Here is a 26,847-nt window from a genome sequence, read left to right as displayed (position 1 = left end):
ACTTGCATGTTTTCCAGAACTGATACCTCTGGAAGATATTCCCATCTTGACAAATGTTCTAATGGAAGAGTATAACACATAAATGTTCTTTTAAATTTTTTTTAGGGGCAAAACCACTGAAGAGATTTCATTAAGCAAACAGCAAGAAACTTTGTCATTCCAAGTTGGAAATGATGCCTAGCTGAGTCAGTAAAACAGACATCAAAGGTGTCCATATGGGTTACATTTAATATTTTTTTCATAGTATTAGAAAGTGAACTGTTACTAATTTTAAGCAGCGCTATGGATTTTGTATGTTCTCTCAGTCTTCCTTAGTTCTTAGGTTCCTTTAAAGCAGACCAGGTATCCCAGGTTCATATTCCAAACCCAAGCCATTAATTCCCTATTATTTCAATGATACTTTTGGATTAGTACTTTTGAATGCAATTATAAATTCAACATCTTGACCCATCCCAGCACCCCCCCCCCCCTTTTAAAATGTATCAACCTTCTATGATGCTCAGATTCTGGTGTTATGACTCTCAAATGTGGAAAGGCTAGGGTGGTTGATATTTATCATGCGTGTGAATGCATACTGTATAGAGTACAGATACCCAAACTTTGGTCCATGTGTTTTGGACTTCAGTTCCCAAAAGCTCCAGCCTGATTGGCCAGTTGAAATCCAAAACATCTGGAGGACCAAAGTTTGGGAACCACTGGTATAGAGTAATCTTTTTACTGTCTCTTAAGGGCTTTTGAAATGGATGACTGATATGGCTTTACTCCACCACTCTTCTATGGTTGTTTGTTCACACACAGCAATTTTATTCTGGTACTATGGTCTTAAAATTTGTCACTGTGATGGAAGGTTGGGGGAACAGATCTGTGCAATTGTGTTTCAGAGTGAGCATAGACCTATTTGGGTATTTCTTCATGTGATAAAAAACAATGGCATGGAGAAGGAGAGCATATGCCTGCAGTCTGACTCTTTGCTTTTGATATGTCAGGAGGAATGTCTGTAGAGAGGATCCTGTTGAACATGATTTTGCACCCCTACAACAGGGTCCACCACACAGAACCCTCTCCAATTGCATCAGGTTCAATCCCATCTTCCAGATAATTATCAGTTGCATTAGCAAAGGCTTCAGTAGGACGTGCCTCTTTCCCCTAGGGTTCCAATGCTATTTTCTGTTAGCTAGTGCTGTTATGGTGCTCTTTGCTATCTCATTGTAGTTGAAAACAAACATGGAAATACTTGTTACATGATTATATTTATATCTCATTCTTCAGTTTTCTAGAATACTCTAGAGCAGCCTTCACCAATATGTTACCTGCTGGATGTTTTGGATCACAGAGCCATTAATTCCAATCAGCATGGCTAATGATCAGGGGTGATGGGAGCTTTAGAGAATGAAAATTTAAGGAAGACTGCTTTGGAGTATCACCTACTCCAACATTTGAACACCAACTGAGAGTGGGGATATGAGATGCAATACAAGATTAATTCAAAGATGTATAATAACAGTCACTAATAAATGAAAATAGATTGATCTGATTTATATCTCACCTATCTCACGGTATGATACTCAAGGTGGCACACAACAGATTAAACCAAAGACCAGCTAAAACCTACTTAGTTTCAATAGTTCCAGGATTTAAACTAACAACCACAAAAGTTTCCACACAAACTTGCATTTACAAACATGTTCATGCTTGCTTAAACCCATTCATTTTGAAATAAAATGAGTGAGACAGAAACTAAAGTGACAGTGGCAGAAAACTCAGAGTGAATCCTACTGAAAACAGGCTAAAATCTGAAGGCCTATGGTGAGGCAATAAGGGTAGCAAGAAAAACTTCTGACTAAGGAGATTATCACACACAGAAGAGTTGGCGGGAGAGATACAGGATCTAAAAGAAAAAAATGGGCCTTATCACATTTATCTGTACTCGTTCTTAAAAAAGCAGCGGGTGGATACAGGCTGCTTACAGCCTGGGCATGGATAAATGTGATAAGACCCGTTTTTGTGTTTTAGATTCCATGTCTCATGTGTGAGGTATATGAAGTGTATACGAGGTGTACGAGGAACATGAGGTACAGTCCAAAGTAAATTATAGTGAATTCACATAGCAACTCTTCTGTTTCCTGCCACCTTCCCTGCTTTTGTACCCTCAGACTATCATTCACATCCCACATGCAAAATTATCCTCCCTAGTGTTCCTGAGCATATGCCAGTTCCAAATGGCAGATTGAATTCCAGGTCCCTGGGTGCCTACAGCTTATTTTTTTGACAGGCACTGACTCAGTTAAGAGCTTCCAGAAACTGAACTGCAGTTCTCTTTGGTCAGTCAGAGGGGAAATATGGCAATTAAAAAAAAAATCTACAGGTTGTTTGACTTAGCACCATGCTTCACTTTATGTTTAACTTGAATTATCACTCCTGTAACAAGAACAACATTTTTGGACCCAGTACAAGCTTGTAACTTGGGCCTCCTTCCTGTACTATAGCCAAGATCTGACATGTCTGAGTTCCACATGTAGGCTTCCACTATGGCTCCTTTCTCACTGTCCCAGGACTCAACATTGTGCAGTGATAGCCGCTGCCACCCTGACATTTTGGGCTGGTGAGGAGCTGAATTAGAGAAGTGCCTGGCCATGTTCCCATAGTCACATGCAAAACAAGGGCATCTTCTGCTGAGATCTACTGGGGTCTTCTGAAGTTCTTGGCAGATGATGTAATCTATCTCTGGCTTTAGGAACACAGAAAGATGCTTCTCCAATCTCCTCTATTCCTCACCAGCAATGGAATGGCTGTGCAAGTGGGGGCTATTGCAACATAAAAGTCAGGGGGAAGGGCTTTGGTCATTATGGAGGAAGCCAATTCCAACCTCCACAATGACCACAAAAAGATAGCAGGCGAGTCCTACAAGTTTGTATCATTTTTTGTTGCTTTTTTCACTGCAAGATCATTAATCAGTACCCCAATCTGAGAAAGTAGACCAAATTTGTGAAGTTTATGCTACGTTTTTGCTCAGTTAGTTTCAAAGATGATACAAGTTCCCTTTGCATACTGATATTTCAGACTAGCATGGCTATATATCTGAATTCAGCATCCTGAAAGTTAATTTCTCTTGCAGCTTCACACAAAACAGTCAAGATTGTTAGAAGGCTTAATCATTACCAGCCTACTGTAGAATTCTTGCATTCTGGATAAGTTGCTAGTTTTCTGAAACGTTTTTCAGTTTCTCTCAATGTCACTGGCAGGACCATGTGCACTTCACTGAAAATTAGTTGCAGTTACTTCTTGCAAATCTCATTTAAAACTGTTGATGTGGTGGTGGTACTGATATTCTTTTCCAAAGGTAGACTCAAATGTCCCCCTCCCCAAGTGCAACATTTAGCAAATAAAGATTTTATGGCATGCTTATCAAATAGACATTTAGACACTTCTTCCAGTTCCCCAGGCTGATTGTCTCATGTTTTAGGACTGAGAGGAATGTAAAACAAATGTTATTGTTCACTTTGAATTTGTGCTGTAATGTGACAGTGAGAGTGTCCAAAGTTATATGAAAATTGTGACTGTGAGTAAACTAGACACTTACCCAGGGCTTGCAAATCTTACCAGAAAAAAACTGCACTGTTTCCCCCTTGTATAAGGCTTTTCTTTGCTCTTTGAAACAAGTGTACTTCCTTTCTGCCTGTGCACAAAGACTCCAAGGAGTTGTAGTTCTTAATATGATAGACTAGGGTGGAAATTGTGTGGCCCTCTGCACATTTTTGAGCCAGCGTTCCTCATCATTGACTCTACTAGCTAAGGCTGCTGGGCCATGTTAAATAGAGGAAAACAAATACTCAATTTCATGCAGACCTAGTTGAAGTATGCAAACATAATCTATTCTAAGGAGAACCTTGGGACTGGAGATCCACCAACTCAGATTTGAGATTTCACAGAATAGTTTATATAATTGTTTAATTTTTTACCATTATCTTTTAGGCTGTATATTGTTGTAATCTGTGTTATAAGATTCCTTGGATCTAGAACTGCTGTTTCAAGATTGTTCCAGGACTTGTGACTCAAAACTTGAAACTTAGGGATGGTCCCCGGTTATGCCATTAAACATTGCACATAAATACCAAACATGGTTGCTCACAGTTTATTACACACACACCAGATTGAAAACATATGTTTCTGTTTGGAAATATAGACAGAAATCCTAAAGTGATATGGGAGGATTATTCCTTCTCACCTACTTAGCGAAATAAGATATGAAACATTTAATCTAGCATATTTGCTTCTAGCCAGAAGGTGGATGCAAATCAACTACTGCATATCTCCATAACTCTCCAGAGTCAGAAATTACTCTGAACACCACAACAGCATCATCATCCTTATTGACAGCTTTCTCCTTCCTGGATGAAGAGTAAGGAACTGGCAGGTGAGGGCGTTGCAACTACAAACAAGTGCTGCCTCTGTGTGTTCTTATGGCTGCCACTAGTGGTATGGGGGGTGTTTTGTTACTGCCTAATGCAGCAGAAGAGCTTGGGCTATTCCTGCATATAAGGCAAAATGTTGAGTGGAGTACTCAACACCCCTGGCCATTCCCCTTTCTTGAAAAACAGAATGATGTGTCCTCTAAGTGTGCTTACTTACTCCCTGTACCTAGGCTGGAGGATGCTTTCCCACTTCTAGTGGCTGAAGTAAGTCATCTACTGATTCAGTCTACTTCTTGATATAGAATGTTGAGCAGGGAATCTTGTCTTTTGCCTCATGTAGAAAATATGGTCTTGTTTTCTATGAATTAGTTTTATTCCCTTCCCATAAGTCCGCACTCTCATTGTTCATGTCTTTAGTAGCTTTCCAGCTTTGACATACCCTCCAAAATTCAGTGCGTAAAAACCAGAACCCGTATGGCCAAACAACTTCAGAGTTTGGTCAAGATGGGGAAAGTTATTAATAAGGAAGCACAAACAAGCTAGTTTGTTTTCCCCTGGGTCTACTGGGAAGGACAAAATTCTCCCCTTTCTCCCTCCACCTGCTGAGTTAAGTGAATATAAACTACTCTTCTACTTTGAAATCAGTTTTCAGCAATTGATGTAAACAAAGGGGCAAAGTGAAAGAGGAGAAAGAAACTGGGACATTTTAGAAGAAGCAGAAAAGGTGGGACTACAGAGGACTAACTGGGATTTCCCCTGACATATGGGAACAGCTGGAGGATCTGCCTTGTGATGCCCCTGTAGACCTTTCAGCTTGCATGTGGCAGAGGGAGGTGACAGTCACATTTGTGATTCCTGGCATAATTGTTTCATTACGTTTTTATGTGTTTTGATAAATGAAGCAAGCCCACATTTCAGCTAAATTTAATATTTAAACATACAGACAAATATTTGAATGAACTGTGGAAATAATAAATTACCAAGGTGAAGTGATTTCATTGCTTCTGACTGCTCTGTTGGGATTAAAGAGGAAATGACTCCATGTTCATATCGCTGCATGGGTTAGGAACATATACTTAGAATTAACTTCCCCTATAGCCTGAACCATTCTGTTATACACGACTTAGTTTAAAACATTGTCTCTGTTTTTCAGGAAATCCAGTTTCAAACCAAAACATCTTAGTACATTGCAGGTCTGGAAGTACCAGTCTCAGAAGAGTTTAATGAGCACTACATTCCTTTGACCATTTGCACTCTCACATTTCTTATTTTCTAGCCAGCATAATTCAATTAAAGCTTGTGGATCTGTTTTAGAAAAGCTCTGACTTCAGGGAATTAAGATTTATTCCAAGGTTTCTGGTTCTTTGGTTGAGATTTTGTTTTGAAAGGGCAAAACAGTGTGGCTGTGGAAAACTAACCCATCACACAGAGGGGAAAAAACCCCATCACACAGACCCATGCTCTAGAAAAATAATCTTTCATTGCAGAGATGTTTTAATGAAAATTAAATTTTGCATGCTTATTGACCACAAAATGAAACACTCTAAAATTTGCATTGCATAGATCCCTTGTTCCCAGTTGTGGTTTCCAAACTGTTTGCAGGATTGCGTCTGGCATTACTGCTGTGCAATTTGCCTTTGACCAGTGGTTGTTTAGGGTTACAACAGATTCAGCCGTAAAAAAAAAAAAAAAAAATGGTGTGGACCATTCCTAAAAGCAGATAACCATAATACCTGTTTCTGTTCTCAAAAATAGAAATTATTGATCAACATATTTTCCAAACAAGATATGAAGCATTTTCACCAACAGGTGCTGGAGAAAAATATGAAGGAAAAGATACATCTAAATTTCAGAGGAACTCTGTCCTGCAGAGTTCTACTATAAAAGGAAAGTCAATATTTCTAAAGGTAGTACACCTTGCCTGAGTCATACGCGGGCGCGCTTTACTCGTCTTTCAGCATATGCTGAAAGCCACGTGGGGAAAAGGGTTAGCACATCCCATAGGGATGAATGGGGTGTGCGCCCGTGGCGTGCGTGTGCTGCCGCACCACTGCATACATGAGCCCCATTCATTTAAATGGGGTTTGAGCATAGGTGGTATTTGTTTTACGTGAGAGAGTCTGGAACAGATCCCCCATGTAAAGAAAGGGGGACTCATAGATCTGGGGACTAACAAGGCGAAGGCCTGCAGTATAGTGGTAAAGCATATGCTTTACACCAGGAATCCCAAACATTGGTCCTCCAAGAGTTTTGGACTTCAACTCCCAGAAGTCTCAGCCAGCTTGGTCAACAGTCAGGAATTCTGGAAGATAAAGTTCACAACATCTGGAGAAGCAAAATCTGGAAATCACTGCTTTACATCCATAGTCTCATGTTCAGTATCTTTGGGAAGGGTGGATAAACATGAAGAGCTGCTCCCAGCCAATGTAGACCATATGGGGATAGATGGACCAATAGTCCAATTCAGTATTGCACTTTTCCATGTGAAACTTTTAAAAATCTCTTTAGAAACCTGTTGATGAGCAGAAGATAAATCTTTTAAATAAAACAAATACATACCTAACAAGTCAGTGACTGCAACTTTCTTTATTTCAGTTATTCTCTAAAGTGCTACAATATCCCTGTGTGTCTGTGGCATGTCCTTTATGAAAGCTCCTCAAGTTTTAAGTTATTCTATCTTGAAAATGTAAATGCATTCACCTGTGAAATGATTGTTGCTGTTATTATTATTAACTTTTTGATACACCATCTTTTAAACAAACAAAACTGAGACTCAAGATAGCTTTATGGTTGTTGTTGCTGCTGCTGCTGCTGTTGTGTGCCTTCATGTTGTTTCAAACTCATGGTGACCCTATGGCAAGCCTTTCACAGGGTTTTCTGAAGCTGAGAGTATGTGACTTGCCCAAGGTCACCCAGTGGTTTTTCATGACACAGCACGGATTCAAACTCTCCAGAGTTGTAGTCCAATGCTCAAACCACTATGCCATGATGGTTCTCTGTAGAGTATTACAAATTACAAATAAATACAATAACTAAAAATCATACAAAACATAAGTGTTAAAATGGAATTAAACTATGACCAGGCCTGAAACAATACTAAATTGGATCTAGATAATTTGTGTCATCCTGGTACCCATGGAGCTGGGTGGCCACCACATCTTCTAATACTGTGCCCCAAACTTGAACAGTTTCAGTTTTGCACATCTCCTGTAAGGATATCAGCAGTGTAATCTTATGAATCTCTGCTGAGAAAGAAATTCTCCAAAGAACTGTATATAAGACTGCAGCTTATGTGACACAATGTTATTTCATTTTTCTGAGATAAGTTTCCATATTTGAACTTCACTTGAGGTTCTATTATACTGATCTCAGAGCCATGATCCTGATATCCCAACAATATCCCCAAGACCAGTGCTTTAATTTCTTGATATACTTGGTTACATAGGAAAAAATTAAAAGCTTTACTCACCAGGACACTGGGATGTGGGTTGGGTCAGTATCTGTCCCCAAAACTGACTTAATAAACTCTGTTTCTTCCTTCACAAATTGAGACTTAAAAAAAAGAAAGAAAGAAAGAAAGAAAAAAGAAAGGGGGGGGGAGAAGAGTGGAACACAGGAATTTTTTTGCTTTGAAATTTAAGAGGAGATTTTCTCAATGAGTCCTATACTACAGTGCTATATAAATAAAGTTTAATAATAATAATAATAATAATAATAATAATAATGACGGAGCATAAGCAAGTTACTTTTTTGATCACAGCTCTCCGAATTCTGTGACCAGCATGGGCCCTGAATGTCCAGGATGGGATTCAGACAGACTGGCTGGAGAGTTCTGAGAGTTCTTGTAAAAAGCAACTCTTCCAAGTTATTTCTCCTGAAGGCTATGGGCTTTCCTCCTATACCCTAACATTGTCTGCATCAGGTCTAGTATACCTTGGCCTTTATGCACTGGGTCTTTTTAGGGCAGAGAATTATTCCAGCATTTCCAGGAAGACCTCTCAGATACTTTCCTATTGCATCCATCATCATATGTCTCCTTAGCCTTCAGGATCAAAGTGCATGCATTCCTAGGATTGCTTTGGTTTGCCCTTACTGCCAGAGTATGCTGACAATTTGCTAATTCCAAAGCAGAAGCTCTTTCTGTCTGTGCTAATATGAAGTCATATTGCTATGTATCTCCAGGGACAAATTCATAGCTGGCATAAATGAGTGCAACTCCATTGACTTCAGATAGACAAGCCAGGATGCCATCTGACTTGCCATGGATAGCATTAAAAAGGCACATACGTGAACTTTGCTGTTTTAGCAATAAATCAGGTCATCTGCTTAATCGTTTCTTTGTCCTTAGTGGCAGCTGGCTGCATGGACAAGTACTGTGGACAAGAGAAAAGAATCAGTTCACAGAACAATTCAGCTGGACCTTCAACTAAATATTTCTCCTGCAATCCATTTGCTGGGATGCTGTTTGTTAACATAACACTTGCCAATTCTTGTTATGGTGAAAGACTAATGATGCTATTTAACATGGGGAAAATAGTATACATACAAGTATTCAGATTTTCGTCATTCCTTCTAAAGTTGACTCACACCCCACACCAATTGTGTTTTTTATTTTTAAATATTGTGCTTGAGAATGAAGAATGAAGGAACAGAGAATTCTGAAATGTGGCCAGTTCTGTAGCAGCACATGGTGGCAGCTGTTCAATGGCAAGGTTTTTCTCCACCGTCAGATAAGGCCTAAACCAGCCATATTTTTTCTTTGGGCAACACTCCCAGATCCAGCACTGATACAGGATGACCAGATAGCAAAACTGAAAGGAAGGACAAGGTGCCACAAAATGTAGGCCATCAAAGAAAAAAATGTAGGGCATTACAAAATAAAAGTTAACAACACTAATATAAATATAAATTCATGCTTCTCATTTATGCTCAAAATGGAGGACATTTTGAAATTCCTCCTGGACAGAAGCTTAAGATGTAGGACATGTCCTGGAAATGGAAGACGTCTGGTCACCCTACACTGATATCCTGTTAAACCACAATGGCTGGGGTCAATGTAGAGAAAAATTATTCAGTGTTAAGAAATACCTTTTCAAAACAGCAACAACACTTCTCTTGGTGGATTGTGCACTGGATGAACATATGGATAAAGCTGTTTTCTGGGGTGATATGATTTGATGTTGGGAACTAGTGGGAAGAAAAGGGGTAAAGCAGTCTTACTCCACCACCTATGTTTTCTCAACCACCCACTCCAAGGCAGTTTTTCAGGCTTCTGTATAAATTTGCCTTACATGTAGTTAGCCCTTAGTGATTATGAGTAATTCTTGCATATTACACTCATTCACCAGGAAAATGCATAGTAAGAATAATGGGGTAATTTCGGACACAAATGAGAACTCCATTGTCCCTGTTATGGAAAGACTTTTTTATTTCCCCTGAAAGGAACCACCATTTTCACAACCAGAGTAGGTCAGCTCAGCTTGACTGCCTTCAGTTCAGTTCAGTTTCACTGCTGTATTTTGAAAACCAGCTTGACAGGTTTTCTTTTTTGTTTCATTATGTTATATTGGCCAGCTGTTCAGGTGCCAATGTGCCAAAATGTGTACATGGTAAGACTAATTCCATGTGGATTCTGAAGGAATGAAGTACTCTGCCTAAATGCAGAGGATGATGTGAATCTGGAAGTAAGATCACATAGGAGCTCCTTGTAAGAATGCACACAGGTCAAGGCAGTAGGGGATACTGAATGAAAATCAACAAAACACTAGTTCTGTACCTCTTTATTTATACTGATAAGCTTGGTTAGATGATACCCTTGATGCCAATATTTTCCATTATTTTTTAAAGGCTCCACGAACTGGAAGTTTTTGAATGTATGTGTTTGATAATAATTCCCAATTACCTGTGTATGAGATTCTTCCATAATGGTGTAGTGATAAGTTATGAAAGACAGGCCCTCATCATGAAAGTTCCCACATCAATTCCCCCAAATGAGAGGACAAAAATGCAAGCAGGTGTGTTGATGGAGATTACTGCATTAACTTTGCTGCTGGGATAAACCCGGGATGTAACTTTCGTAAGGCAGATCTTATTGCATTCACCCATTGCTGGGCAGTATGCAGCCCATATGCAACACGGGCTTCTTTCACAACATTTCAAGAATGGATTTCCCCATTCTTTAAAAGATGTGGGACAAGCCCAGAGAAGCCTGGGTTGCATACAGGCTGCACTTCCCAGCGATAAGATCTACCTTAAGAAAGTTACAGCCCGATAATGTTCTTTCTATCTCTGTGTGTGCTTTAAATCTTTGTTGTGCTATGTCTTAAAGTCATTTCTGACTTATAGTGATCCTAAGATAAAGCTCCCACAGGGGTTTCTTGGCAAGATTTGTTCAGAGGGATTTGCCATTGCCTTCATCTGAGCCTGAGAGTGTGTGATTTGCTCAAAGTCATCCGATAGATTTCCATGTCTAAGCAGGGATTTGAACCTTCGTCTCCCAGATTTCTAGTCCAGCTCTGAAACCACTACATCATGGTGACTCTACACCAGGAGTAGGTCTTTTGTAAAACTAATGTGACTTGCTCACTTAAGACCAAGCTGCTCTAAAATTCTTTAGATCACAACAGCGACAGCTCATAACAATATATTATTGTAGGGGAAATCCATTCCTGTCCTAATTCTGCAAGCATTAGTTCTACTATACCACTATTTTTATGACTTAATCCACATTTTGATAGCAGAAAATAAAATCTAATGAGAAGTATAGTGGGATATTGAATCAATATAAGAGGTATAGTTATTGCCCGCTGTTACAACACTGTGTGTTCTTGTCCTTGCAGTATGAAAAGGAAAAATCATCATTGGGTTCTCTGTATTCTAATAAAGGATATTATGCCTATTCACCGCCAAAGAGAAACCTTGGTAGCCCAGGAAACACTGAGTTAATACTTCAGAATTTCTTCACATTCAGAGTCTTGATTTGTTTCATCATTCAAACCTTTCAAGCTCTGAGCGTGGATGAAATGTATAAGTGATATTCACTTGACAATCAACCCAATAGTGTGAGTGGCACAAGAATTTATATGTTGTTGTTTCCTTTTTAATGAAGGAAAAGCAATGGCATTCACAGTAGTTAAATAAGCCACCCTTGGCCTGCTTTGTGATCATCAGTCACCTATGGATACAAAATTCTAAAAGTGACTAATGGGCAATTCTCTCCCTGGATTAGGCAGCAGTACATTCAATACCTCTTTGAAGAGTCATTATAATCTGTTGGGGGGGGGGGGGAGGAGAATATCAATTTAAAGGTCAAGTGCTTTCATAAAAAAAGGTGATTACTCAGTATTTCATAGATTGAACAAAAGCTTAGCAGGATTCATTGTGTGTCACTTTCCTTTGTGTATAGTACATATACAGAGAAATAGATAGCTTAATTATATAATTATCTGTCTTTGGGGAGGATATTGGCCCATGAATAGAAACTGTCAAATAGGTACTTTACTTTTGCTTCTGATCCTTAATCGGTTACTGTAATAGCCATGAGTTCCAAGACGATTTAAATAAATAGAAATCACATTTCTAAACAAGGTTTTTAGAAATAAGGATAATTTGTTTAAAATGAGGCTGAATCCAAGGGAATTCCTTCTGATTTCTTGCCAAATGGTCCATGAATTGTTTTTTGTGGGTTTTTTGGGCTATGTGGCCATGTTCTAGAAGAGTTTCTTCCTGACGTTTCACCAGCATCTGTGGCTGGCATCTTCAAAGGATCTGTGGATTGTTTGGGCTTCATCTGACAAGATCTGATGGTACCATGGTTGGAGGGGGGGAGGGGGGTGTTGCTGTGTTAACCTTGGACCTGATCTTGATCCTTATGGTTCAGTGATTCCAGACTGGCTGCCAGGTCACACAAATGTCCTCTGATTAAATGATTTATGGGGCCTTACAGACAGGCCAAAATAAAGCTGCTTCAGGTTAGTTTGGGAGGTATGCTGTTTAAATGATGCATGCATCCTAAAAGTCCGGAAGCCATGCCAAAGCCACACTCCAGTCCTTAGGACAGGAGCGTGGCGTTGGCATGTTTTCCAGACTCTTAGGATGCATGCATCATTTAAACAGCATAACTCCAAACTGACCTGAAGCAGCTTTATTTTGGCCTGTCTGTATGGGGCCAAAGACTCCTTTTAAGTTCAGAAGTTTTCATGAACACACAGGAGGCTCTCTGCTACACCTCTGCATTAATAATTGTGTTGACTAGGGATGTGTGAGAAATTTACTTCTTGGATTAATTTAATGCATCTACCAATTCCTGCACCTTTCAGATGAAACATGGCAAGGGATGCAGTTTGAGGTTGGAATTTCTTACTGATGTGTTATGAATTCCAACAGTGAAATAAATAAATAAATAAATAAATAAATAAATAAATAAATAAATAAATAAAATCAAATCAAATACATCCAATATGATGCATATGTTCAAAAAACAAAGGAGAAAAATGTCCCATGTATATTTTATGAACTGTGCAAAAATACTTCAGTCAAGAGGGCAATGAGTCCATTAATGTGACTATTTGAAAAAAGCCCACAAAATGCCTTCTTCTTCTTCTTCTTCTTCTTATTATTATTATTATTATTATTATTTTGCTCATGTGGGTTGGCCAAGGGAAGATTTGGAAGCCGACAAAGGAGGAGCTTGTGGAAATGACTTGATTCATCTACCTCTTATTAGCTCTGACTTTACCTTTTTTTAAGATGCTGACTCTGTTGATTGCAAGATCGGCAGGTTGGCAGTTCGAGGCCCAGGTGCCACATGATGGAGTGATCTCCATCACTAGTCCCAGCTTCTGTCAACCTAGCAGTTCGGAAACATGCAAAAGTGTAAGTAAATAAATAGGTACCACTTTGGTGGGAAGGTAACAGTGTTATGTGCAGTTCTGCTGGCTACATGATCATGGAGTCGTCTGGCTCTTCAGCTTAGTAAAGGAAATCATTGCTGCCCCTTACAATCAGTCACAGCCATACAATCTTGTCAAGGGAAAACCTTTACCGTTAATGGAGCCTTACCTTACGTGAGGGATCCATTTTGGAACCCCCTGCGTAAAGTATAAAATGTGTATGCTGAAGCCCCATTAAATATAATGGGGCTCGTGCTTGCAGCGTGGGAGAGCGCAAGGGCCATGGACATGTGCACCATTAATTATTTTGCCACATGGCTTCAGCATAAGTTGAAAACCACATATAGTGTGCCTGCGTATGGTGCAGGCACACTGTGCAAGATCAAAAGCCACTTAAAAGCATGAAACTATTTATACAAAAGTGAAAAAACACAACAGTAATTAAACAGTAGTTTAAACAACTAAAAACAGAAAAACTGTATAAATCACTAGTGACACATAGTGAAAAAGATAAAAACACAACCCCATTAAAAATCCACTAAAACCCCCTTATGCTTCATAAATTATAAGCTGTCTGAATAAAAACTTTGACTGTGTGTCTATTTTAAATGTATACATGCCACCGAATATCAGTCCCTTTGGAATGATTTACAAATATAAAATAATTATATTTATTTATTTATTTATTTCAATAAAAATAAACGCAAACAATGTCCAAATGTTAAAATATTACTATGTTTTGAGTTGGCAATAACACTTAGATATAATACAAGTGTTGGATAAATGTTAGATAAATAATATGCAGATAAATAATATAAATGTTAGATAAAATATAAACATCGAAAAACAAAGAATGCCTGTTGGAAGAGGAACAAGTAATTTTTGCCTTATCCTGGTCATTCAGTCATTGACAATACTGCTAAGTGTAGGAATGGGATGTGCAGAGATGTCCCTCCAGGTTCTGTTGGCCTACCAAGTAAGGATGTTATTCTTCACTAATTTTCTTTTCAAAGGAAGCAAGGAGTAATTTTAGCTATCTTCTTTCCACTGCAAGAAAGTCTTTAAAAACCATGCAATTTTAAAGCTTATTTTCAACTAGAGGGAGAGGGATATCATTTTGTGTCTTTACCCTGCCCTGTATTATACTGTGTGCCAACCAAATACATAATACCTTTAACTGAGATATAGAATAGATATTTCTGGCACCACTCTTTTGCTGTGTGGCTCATCAGAGATTACAAACAAACAAACCCCCAAATCCAATCCAACCAAACAAAAAAGGTGGTTTCTGCCCATCCGTTCCAAGCACCTTCCCATGGACCAGATTTGAACTGAGCACAGGTATGTGGTTTCTCTCTTCTGTATTAGACAGATATAATTTGAAGACTCTCAGGCCTCAGCCCTGGAAGTAACACCACCAAATTGTTTGTGAACACATACATAATTTTTACTGCTAAGTATTTTCTGCAGAAGGTTCTACTGTGGAGTGGCCAGATGTAGAAAAGGGTAAAGCTGTTAAAAGGGGTATAGTTTGGGGTTTTGTTTTTGTTTTTACAAAAGGACTATGTTGGCTCCAAATAGAAACTCTGCCTACCAATGGACCTTTCCTTTGGTCTCCAAATTTCTAGTATTGCAGGAATTAAAAATATCTACTGAGCTTTTAGTAATACATTTTAGGCATCCAAAAGAAAAGGGGCAGACAAAGTCCTCATTGGAATGTGAATATTGTAAATATAAAGAGTTCTAGGTGTCAACTATTTTTAATGTCTCACTCTACCATCTTAGAAATTTGGTGTCTGAAGGCAAATTTCAATGGGAGGCAAAATTCTTATTTGGTTGGCCATATCCTCATCCCTGTTTATAGCTATACCCTGACTGTTAGGTATTTTAGTAGTTGTGCAGACTATCAAAGTTGGTCAAGCATAGCTTTTCTCATGCATAAGTGAAAAATACAATACTTAGTTAGCTTCCTTTTCCCATATCATTACAGCAAAATGTATGACCCTTATGGTTTATCTGAACACACAAGATTAATTGAGTGGAAGATGGTGCTTTGGAAAATCACAAATGAATAACTAAATCAGAAACAAAGGGAGGGACAATGTTCTATCTGAGTGGCACGATTTTCTCACAGTGTAATGTGAACATGTCTGGGGGAGGTTTGTTTCAAGGAAAAGAAATAGGTGCAAATCTAATTTTCCTGCACAGGTTCTGTTAATATACTGGAATAGCTCTTGCTGAGGGTGCACTTATTGCTAACCTGTGGTACAAGATGGTTGTGACATGTCTTAACCTCAGAGTGGCAGGATGAGCTTGGGCCACAGGTTCTGGACTTAATGGCTTATGTAGATGGTGGTATTTAGGTGGTAATGTATATTACTTCAGAAATATGGCAAGCCAGCCTTACAACCTTGGAGGGGGGCAGTTGGACCTCTGGCCCAAATTCTTCCCTCATGGCATCACAGTCCCTGTCTGACAGTGTCCATTATTTATTTCATCATTGTGCAAAAGAAGATTATTGGTGTATCAAGGCTGTTTTGTCTGAAATAGAGTTCCAGTGAAGTGGAACTTGTTTTTTTACCCCTTCTTTTTTTTTCTGTAGCACAACAATATATAATGTGGAATGAACATGCAAGTATTAAAATATATGATTTGCTAGTCCTGAGCAACCATTGCCTCTTTTTGGAAGGTCAGTGCAGAATGGCTGCACACATGGTAAATCTTTAACTTCAAGTGTCCTTCTGTGGTGACCAACTAAAATATTAGCAAAATAAATGTTTTATGGGTAAATGTTGGCAAGAACCCCAAGCAAAACAGGTGGCATTAGGTTATTTCAATATAATGTAATGATTCAGCCAGGTTTCCATCTGGACAGCATGTGGTGGAATCTACTTAGAGAGAGTATCAAAGAGCATGAGTATGCACAAGGGACTGCAGTGGCATTCAAATGTTGAGCTCAATGGCTACTTTGCAGAAAAAAATAGTCTGGGTTCTAGGTCCTTTGGGTTAAATACTTTTACTGTCAGGGATCAGAATTTTTTCATCAAATATTAAAGGCGAAGCAACCCTCTGACATGCAATAGCAAGCTATGTAATTATGAGGTGCTTCCTGGAAGCTGAGTATTGTTCGCATTATGGCTGGGCATTTATATTAAAAGAGTTCATTACCCTTGGAAGCTGAGGCATATGTTAGAGAGAAAGAGCCTTGGAACAGAAGTACTTTTAACAGGCTTTGCTGCTGTAAATATAGAAAAGAGTCCAAGGAAGCTGTTTAGCTAGAACACGTTTATAGACTACTAAAGAGTAATTCTATGAAATGCAATGCTTGGTTTTAGCTAAAATATTAGGATTCTGACTAAAACTGGAATCATTAACCCATTGTCTTAACAAATGATGCTTTTTAAAATAGGGAGTCATAGAGAAACTAGGGATGACAAAAAATTGTTGGAACTTAGATTCTTGATTAAAGTATCTCTTTTACAACACTTTGTCTCATGGTGAGATGAAGTGCACCCTTTCTTGGTAAGAGCATGTTGGTGAGGCTTGCAGTGTGTTTTAGAGAAATAAAATATCCTCATGCATATATATTTAAGAGGCAAATTGCTAAAAATGTACAGAGGGAAAAATGCATGCGAACACAATTTAGTCAGTGAGACCATATGTACAAAATGGATGGAAAGATAAGCATGTTTGGGCAATGCATATAGAAAATGAATATAAATTTCCAGATGAGAGGGGGTGTTGAATGAAGTCTTGTAACTGCATACAAAGGATGAGACAAGAATGTGAACTGGAGAAACATGATAAAATCTTGACATTTTCAAACTTTTAAGAGCTGAAGTGGGCAGAGTGCAGCACTAGGACCACATGTGCCCCCCAAAGCTATTTTGTGGCCCTTGACCACTACAGACGCCTCTGTCTGTTTCCTGAGGTGGGTGGAAAGGTGGCTTGTTCTCCTGTGGAATCCTTTAAGAGTAGTAATTCTTCTTTTAAATAGGTGCACAGGTTCCCTGTGCTGTTTAAAATTTTACAAATATGGATTTTTTAAAACTCCAGGTCACTTTCTAGGGTTCCTACTCCCAACTTCTTGCTATTTTTGGCAGTACATCTTGAAGGTCCCAAGGGGAGGGATTCCACCCACTCCCCCAGATTCATTGTAGTTGTCCATTCCCAGTTGAAAGGAACTATTTTGTTCTACTGTAAAAACAAGCCTAGTTTTTGACCCTTGAGGACATAAGCCAGACAAAGGGGTTATACAGATGGGGTGCTGGGTTCTCTGGGGTGAGACTCTACTCCCCATCCCAACAGGTCCATTGGGGCTACCATGCTGGGTGACACCAACCATAGTGATGCCACTGGGTGTATCTGGCACCTATTGAAACCAGGCATTAACCATTGGCAGGCATGCACCCCCGCCCTGATTGTGCTAATTCTTTGCAGAGAGTGTTACTTAAGGGACACTGAGAGTGTGAAAATTTAAATTATAAAAACAATGTTAAGAGCAAACTTAGGGGCTGTACAGATCAGAAGAAAGAGGCGGCCAGAGGTCGCATGGCTGCGACAATGATCTGCCCCAAAAAGGAGCTGCGAAATGCAGCTCCTTTCAGTGATGCTGCCAAGGTGCCATTGGCACCCTGGCACACATTGATGAAGCGAGCGTGGCGCCACAACATCCGGACGCTGAGCCATGCTTGTATCATCATGGCGGCCGCCGTGTGGAAGGGAGGACGCCATGATGGGAACATCCATACAGACTCGGGTTCGGGAGCGTGTGGTTGCTGTGCGCTCCCAAACCCCAGAATTGGCGCCAGCATGCGGCTTCCTGCTTGTATGTACCGGGCCTTACTTTATTGCTACAATGCTTAATAGGGTAACTAAAAGTTTGCTCCCTTTCTCAAAACAGTAGCAGAAAGAAATGGAAAAATAACAACAATGCACATAGTGCACTGGCACAAATTACTTTTGAAAAATAATTTTATAGGCTCTGGCATTCTTAAATGTCTTGTTCTTCTAGCATAGCCAGAGTGTGTGGTGGGCCAGATCCCTTGGCGTGTCAGTTGCTGCTCAGCAATGCTGATTTGGATGCTAGTCCCAGTCAGGATTATTTGTGATATTATCACCACCACCACCACCACCATTTATTATTAAATTTAAATCCCTACTCTCTCCTAACACAGGCCCCGAGGCCGCTTACAACAAATTAAAACAAAACTCTACTAAAACCTTATTACGGGGTCACTGTACTTCAGATGGTGGTGATTTGGGATAGTTGTTCATCTAAAAGGGAACTCAAATATGGGGTCCCTCAGGGCACAATAGTATCCCCAATGTTATTTACCATTTACATGAAGCCACTGGGAGAGATCATCCGGAGACATGGGGCAAGGTGTTATCAGTGCACTGATGATACCCAGATATACTTATCCATGCCTCAGAAAACAGCATTAACTAAGGATGGCATCTCTCTTGTAAATGAATGTCTTGAAGCATTAATGGACTGGATGAGGAAAAACAGATTGAAGCTGAAGGCAGATAAGATGGACTTATCCGTTGTAGGGGACCCTACTTCGGGCATGGAGTTATGTCATCCAGTCCTAGATGGGGTCACACTTACCCTAAAGGAAATGTTCTCAGCTTGGGAGTACTCCTGGATTCGTCCCTCCAGCTGACAGCTCAGGTAAACGTGACGGCCAGGAGTGCTTGTTTTCTGTTAGAGGACCTGAAAACAATGGTGCATGCTTTGGTAACCTCATGTCTTGACTCTCAGCTTGGGAGTACTCCTGGATTCATCCCTCCAGCTGACAATGCACTTTACATGGGGCTACCCTTGTTCTTGATTCGGAAACTCCAACTAATTCAAAATACGGCAGCTAGGTTGGTCATTGGTCAACCAAGAAGTGACCACATAACTCCAATTTTAAAATCTCTCCACTGGGTGCCTATTGGTTTCCGGGCTCATTATAAAGTGTTGGTCATTAAAGCCTACTAAAACAAGGTTGGCTACGGTTTCCCAGAGGACTTTTTCATCAGCCACTCCTAACCTATGGAATGGCCTGTCAGAGGAGATACATCAAATTATGAACCTTAATAGTTTCAAAAAAGCCATCAAGATAGATCTCTTCCGGCAGTTGCACATATGTCTTTAGAACCCCAGTATGTGGTTTGCTCTTATCATATCCCATGAATCCATGTCATGAATGTCCCAATGGTTTTAATAGATTTTAAAGATTTTACAGTTGTTATTGTGTTAATTTTGTGGAATTTAATTTATGGGTTGTTTGGATATGGGGATAGAGGATTTAATTTATATTATTGGTTATTTTATGAATTTTCTGTATTATGTAACATGTTTTATGTATGCAAGCCACCTCGATCTGAAGGGAGAGGTGGGGTACAAATAAATAATATTAATAATAATAATTATTATCATCATCATCAAAACAATTAAGTAAACATATTATTGTTTATTGCAAGGACTTTCAAAGATGATCATGATGATGAGCAGGAGTAGCAACAGCAACAACAACAATAACAACAACAAGCAGCACCAGTGTAATGAGCATTATTTATAACATCATATCCAGAGGTTGAAAACAATATTTTCTGGGGTCTGGCTTTCAGGATCTCCTATTTTACATTGCCAGTAGTTGGCTGGGTAGGGTAGGGTCTGGAAGTCATGGTCCAAAAATAGTGTTTTCAGACTTTACAATCAACACTTTAACAGCTACAAAAGATACAGTGAATTTCTTGCATGATTTCATTTGGGATAGAAATGTAGGAAGCGCCCCAAACACACAGTTTTCTTTATGAATGAAAAGTTTCTGATTGATAAATTTGGCCACTTTTTGAGCACAGGCAATATGTATATCAATAAGGCTAAAGCTGTGGTTGGTGACATGAATGGTTCAAGTAGCACGGGTTTTCAGTCATTCAATAGACAGGCAAGAACATGAGACAGAATACCAGTTCTGTCAGTAGATAATGCAGACAGTCAGAAAGCTCTGAATATATTTCTCCACCTAGCTTCTACTTCTCTCACCTATTGCTGATGATTTGACAATCCTGGAAAGAGTTCTTGTCTACAAGTTACAAACCATCTCAACACTCAGGGTGCCAACCAGCACATTTGGCACTTGAAGAATGGCATCTTGCTGCTATTGATTGGCAGTTCCACACAGGGAAGCCAAAGTGTGTGGAAAATATGAGCTGTGATTCAGAAGCTGATGGCATGTGATGATTGCAATGTCAGTGGGCTATTCAACATTAATGGATTTGGAATTTTTTTTTGAACGAGGGAGAATAAGTCTTTGGTTCCATTCAGTTGGAGTTTCTGCAATAGAGATCAAAAAAGAGTGATGGCAATTCCAAAAGGACAAATCTGATGCCCAAACAAGGCTTGTAGATAAGGCAAATGTACTACCATTTCACTGCTCTGTTACATTTTCAGCTCCATTGAGTATGTTTCAGATTATAGTGCACCCTTGCTATATGTGGGGGATCTATCCCCCCTCTGTGGATAGCAAAGAATGTGGGACCTTAAGTCCCATTCTTTTCAATGGGTGCATACTCCCATTTGTATCACTGCACATGTGCGTGCCTATTAAAAAAGCCAGGGCTTGCCATCTGCAGAAGCTCAAACCGTGGATGCCAAGCCTGAGATTGGCGCAGGCACACTGTATTTTTTTTAAAAAAACCTTCCCATCCCAATACCAATTTGGATTTAGCTTTTTGCACATGCAATTTTTCTTTGAAAAATTCAACAGATTTTCTAATTGCAGCTGTTTTGCTCTTGTGATGCTTGGTAGCAAGCCACAACAGAAGAAGAGTAGGGTGTGTGGGCATGGACCCAGGAGAGAGTAGGCTGGGGGGGGGGGGGAGGCGCTGAATCTGCATTCCGAAATGATCAGACATAATTGGAGTACTAACACTCCTCTGTAAATGATCCCTTTCAAGGATTATCACTCAGGAGTGTATTCAATGATCATTATTTTGCTATTGCTTTCATGGTACACTTATTGGTACCCTCTCTTGCTGGATGATGTGATAATGATAAATGATTATGATGCAATGATAATGCAATGCATTCTGTATTTTCTTTTTAAAATATTTTAATAAACAAAATCATGATATTTACATGTAAACATCTAAATCTAATCAATTCAAATATCTTTTTGTAATAATAATAATAATACATTTTATATTTTCATTTTTAAAATAATAATATGCCAACAAGTTGTCAAAATTATTAATGACCTGCCTGTCAATGTTGAGTTTCTTACAATTTTTTTTTTAAAAATTCTGCAGTCCTTCATCTGGAACATCAGGTAGTTTTACAATCTGATAGGTATTATGTTGATACACCAATCCAATGAATCATCCTCTCTGTTTGGAGGACAGGCTTTGTATCTCCGAAGTTTCGAATCAGTCCAAGATGTCTACATGTTATAGCAACTATGCATTCCATTCCATTAACCGTTAGGTTGTGTAATGGTTACTGGTTACAGGGATTTATTAAAAAAAATAAAATGGTTGCTCAGCAAATCATCATCATCAGTTGTTATTGTTGAGTGCTTTCACATCATTTCCAATTTATGGTGAGCTCTTGTGGGTTGTTCAGAGTGGGGTTTCAGTTGTTTTCCCCAAGGCTGAAAGAACATGCTTTACCCATTGCCATCCAGATGGATTTCCTTGGCTGAGTAGGGGTTTGAACCTTGGGATCCCAGAGTCCTAGTCCAGGACTCAAACTAGTACATCAACACTCAAACCACTACATCCCCACTGGCTCTCAAATAATCTGTGCCATGGTAGAAATAAGACCAGGCAATCCAGACAATGTAAAGTGTATATGTATGTGAGAGAAAGGGGTGGGGGTGGAGGAGACAATTTAGATGAGGGAATTTTATAAACATACCTGTTATTATCACAGGTCATTTTCACTAGTTAAAAAAAAATTTGTCCAATTGACTATTGTGAAATATTGATAAACTGTTTACATGTCATCAGTTTTATAAGAGTTCTGTTTTAACGGATTTACAAACATGATTTAATTATCATGAGGCTTGATACTTTAATAGGTTAACTCTTTACATACACTCCAACTGTCCTGATTTTGCCAGGACAGTCCTGATTAATCCTATGTCACCCCACTTTTCAGGACCATAATGGGAAAATGATGTAGACTTCTGTCTACACATGTCATTTCTGGCTTCATTGAATATTTGATAAATTCCTAACATATATAATTCATCTGTGATTAATTAACAGGTGATCAATGTACCAGCTGTCAATATGTGACTAGTCAATTCATTGATATATCAACCTTGTTTTAATTTTACTCTAGGAATGTCAAACGGCAAAAGTGTGACTGTACTTTCTGGATATGTACCACTCCCATTATACCCTCAAAGGAAACAGAGATGCTGTCAGAGCAGGACTTTGAGAGGTCCAGAAATCAGTGAATAGAATGGGCAAGAGTGGCTCTAAATCTGGCACAGCTAGTTTATGCCATTTTGAAATAAGTATAATACAAATTGCCATGTAAAGCAAGGTTGGGCAACTGCCAGGGGCTAGAGGACTACACTGGCACCGAGAGGACATGGAAGGCTGTCCACCCTGCCATGGCTCTCACATCTAATTTTAACAATTTTTAACAGTATTTTTGTCTTATGATCTGCCAGCCCCTATGAGACATGGAGGACAATTGCAAAAGAAAACAAAACAAAACACAACACAACACAACCCTGTGATAGGGTTCATATTAGGGTGCCCACAAGTCAGAAACAACTTGAAGGCACACAACAGCTTGGGTCCAGGTTATTTAAAGAATGGTATTTGTATTTACGAGTCCATTAAAGCTCTAAAATCACATGGAGAGATCCTTCTCTCTGTCCCTCAAGGTTCCCAGGCTCATTTGGTGAGAGAGGGCCTTCTTGGTGGCTGCTCCCAGATTTTGGAATTCTCTCTCTCGAAAGGCTAGGAAGACCTGTCCTTGCTTTCCTTTTGTTGGCAGAACAAAACATTTTTGTGCTGTGTGAGTTCTCAGACCTTCAAATAGTTAGTACAAAGGAATAATTTAAAGTAACTAAAATTGGTACCCCCACTCTTCCTCCTCCTCCTAAATGACAGGTAGAAACCATTGTCTTGGGGTACAAAGCACACAGCAGTAGCCCATTACAACATGAATAGTAAGGCATAGGAATAATAACAAGAGAATAGACCACAGTGCACCCAAACACCTCTGCCTCCACCCTTAGCAAGAATACCCATAATGCAACAATGTGCATACCACTTTTTAGAACCTGATAGTGGTGAAAATTCTTCGTTTTAGTTACAATCTTAATCTGTCTCAGAAAAAACAGTTGCTCAAAGAGCAGCACTTTTTTCTTCAAGAAGCAGACTGAGGGGTGGAACAGACCACCGTGAAGGGGTGGCTTCAAACTTCCCCCATGAAAGCTGGATCGGGGCTGCAGCAATTGCACACCACGGTTCCAATCTGGCTTTTTACCGGTCCAGAAAAAAGCAGCAAAATGCTGCTCCTTTTTGAGGTAGCAAAAATCAGCTTTTCCCCTCACCATAGCAGCTTTACGCCACTCTGGTGGTGTGTGGCATGTAAATGCCATACCGCCAGAGTGTCATGAAGCCAGCCCATGTGTGGGCAGGCAGGTGGTGTGACGCCGGCTTCTGGGCAGCTTCTGGGTGAAACTTCCTGGAAGCGGGTGCAAAGGGGTGGTCTGTTTCATGCCTGAATCTACAAAAGCTTATGCTAGAAAGTTCATTTTCTTTGAACGGTACTATAAGATCCCTTTTTGCCAGCCTTGAGCATTTTGGGAATGCAGACAACAGCAAAAGACATTAGTTCTTTCTCCTTAAAGGAATTCTGCTTGAGCTTGCTATCCTTCCCACTAGGAGTGAGATCTACCGAATGCAGTTGGAATCACTTGATGAAAAGAAATAACAAAAGTCAGTAAAAAGTTGCAGACACACCTTAAAAGGCATGGTAACATTCTTCAGGTTATCCCACATTGTATTATACAGCAATTTAATAAAATGCATTTATATTTGTTTTGTTCATTTTATGAATCAATATAATCTGTTTGGCATAAAAATATATACTGTTTACAAGAATGAATATTTTTATATATTAAACTAAGCCCTTAATCCTTTATCCACTGACCTGGGAGTAAGTTCAGTGAGACTTAGTTCTGAGTAGGTAGTTTTAATGTGTCTAACTTGTTTTCTCTGCTAATCAGTTAAAAATATTGAGAGGATAAATTAACATCAAGGAAAGCTTTCTTGGTGGCTGCTCTGAGGCTGTGGAATTCCTTTTCCAGTTTGTCTGGGGTTGTTGTCCCACCTCCATACATCCAGCCCATTGCCTTTCTGTTACATGGCCAAGACATTTTATTCAGGCCAGCTTTCAGCAGCTTCACTTGCTATGGAAAGGAGCTTTTGACTGGGAGAATGTAATTTTATTTCCTTTATTAACATATTTTAATTACTCTCAGCTTGTCACATATTTTAATTACTGTGTCACAGGTCATGATATCTTGTTCAATTGTGTAGTTAATTGCCTTGGATCCCATGCTTTTTAGGCAAAGGCAATGTGCACATTTATTTCAGGTTTCTGTCTGTTTCTCATTATTCCAATTTTAAATTTGCCTTGCCTCAAACTGGGAATCTTTCCAAGTTTAGGTTCAGTTTGTCCCAGATATTGAAGATTCACATGTAAGTCCATATGCATGTTTGTGAACACTTGTCCGAATCTCCAAATGTTTGTTTGGAGCTTCCCCCAACATGCAATTTCTTGTACATATGTTTTGATTGGAGAATGCCCCTGAAAATTTAGAGAATGTGCATTTCAAAGGTCACATATTGGCTCAGACATGAACAAATTCGGTAAATTCAGATTAAAATGCAAAGTAATTGAATTTACCTTTCACAGCTGAGATATTTTTGACATATGTTAAATACAAGCAAATACATCTAAAATTTAAGAGGTAACTTCTTCATATAAGTCCTTGTTCTGAACATATTTCCTGTTTGCGTAATTGAGGTTTGTGCATTGAAAGTTTGGCCATAAATACTTTTAAGCATGTTTGTACCACACATGATCACAAATAGGCACAAAAGTATTTTTCAGAATGTTATATTGTGTTTTTTTGGACCCTCCACCTGTTGCTGGCTAAGCAGACGATATGCCTCTAAGATGTAGCACCTCCACAAATATATGCCTCTCAAAGAATTTGTGGTTGATTTGGGGGGTTTCTCTGAAGTGGAGAAAGTCTGCATACTTGGATTTGTTCCAAAGCAGTTCATCAATCCTTAATGTTTTCAAGAAAGTTTTATTTTGCCGCAGTGTCTACTAAAAAGTTAGGTCTGTGCTGGCAGAAGATCAAAACCTGAGCTGTTTGGGGAGTGTAGTGACTTCATAGGAGTATGTGGCATGGAGTCAATTAAGTCCTTTTAAAAAACCCAAAGAACCACCCCTCTTGTCTTTTTCAGTCCTAACATTAAATGCATATCCCATCATATATCTCAGAGCTTGGAGTATGCCACCTTCTCTGAATATCAAAGTGTTTGCATGAAACACACTATGCCACACAATCATGTATCTTGAGGATGACCTAATGTACCCATCCACACCTATAAAACTGGAGATTATTGCCCTTTATAACTGCATGCTGGGTTGAATATTTCAAGCCAAGCCAGTAAGAGTTATGAAGTTTTATTCTTTATCAGAGGTAACATTGTAAAAATTCTCCTTTCTTTCCCTGAAAACCTTTCAGAGCATTGAAAGGCATAATGAAAACAAGCAGTATATAATCATTTTTCTTTGCAAAAGATGAAGTCATGGCATATGGTCAGCTCACCAGTGCTGTTAATAATAAACCACAGATAATTAAGCATTGATTTATTCTTCTACGTAAGTGAAACGAATCGCTTTAACTGCTTTCAGTGAAGCCCATGTAGTCACATGGATTATGTATAGGAAGTTCAAGCTAAAAAAATTATTAGAGATCATATATCAGCATAGAGAAGGTTTATGGTGGATACAATTAGAAACTTAACTGAACGTGTCATGTACTCTCTTTGACAGAAAATCAGATAGTAATCTATGGGAAACTCTGGATCTCAACACAGCTGCCCCCTCCCCTGCTGCTCCCATGCTACAAATTATAGATACAAACATCTTTTAGAATTTATCTTAGCTTGTAGCAGAGCTATCACTTTAAAAATAGTTGATACTGGAGATGATGAATAGAGAATAGGAACTTTAAAAAAAAGTTCAAATTCCCCTGGGTCACTAACATCCATAGTGGTTGTTAAATGCTGACCCACAATGTGTCTTTTATAAGGGAGGAATATATTTCAAAGAAATGGGTGATCTTGCAGCTAAGCTGATGGTCACTTAGGAACAAGCTGAACAGTGGATTCAGGTTTCTAGACTGGAATCCACCAGATGATCCTACATTTTAACCCACTGAAAAATCTTTTAAATTTGCAGCCCGTCCCAGTCTAACATAACTGTAGTTTTGTGAGGGGGA

Source organism: Sceloporus occidentalis, unplaced genomic scaffold (assembly GCF_023333645.1).
Source record: "Sceloporus occidentalis isolate IW3139 unplaced genomic scaffold, rSceOcc1.0.p SCAF_4, whole genome shotgun sequence".
Classification (NCBI taxonomy): Eukaryota; Metazoa; Chordata; class Lepidosauria; order Squamata; family Phrynosomatidae; genus Sceloporus; species Sceloporus occidentalis.
Note: the sequence above shows the minus strand (reverse complement) of the source record.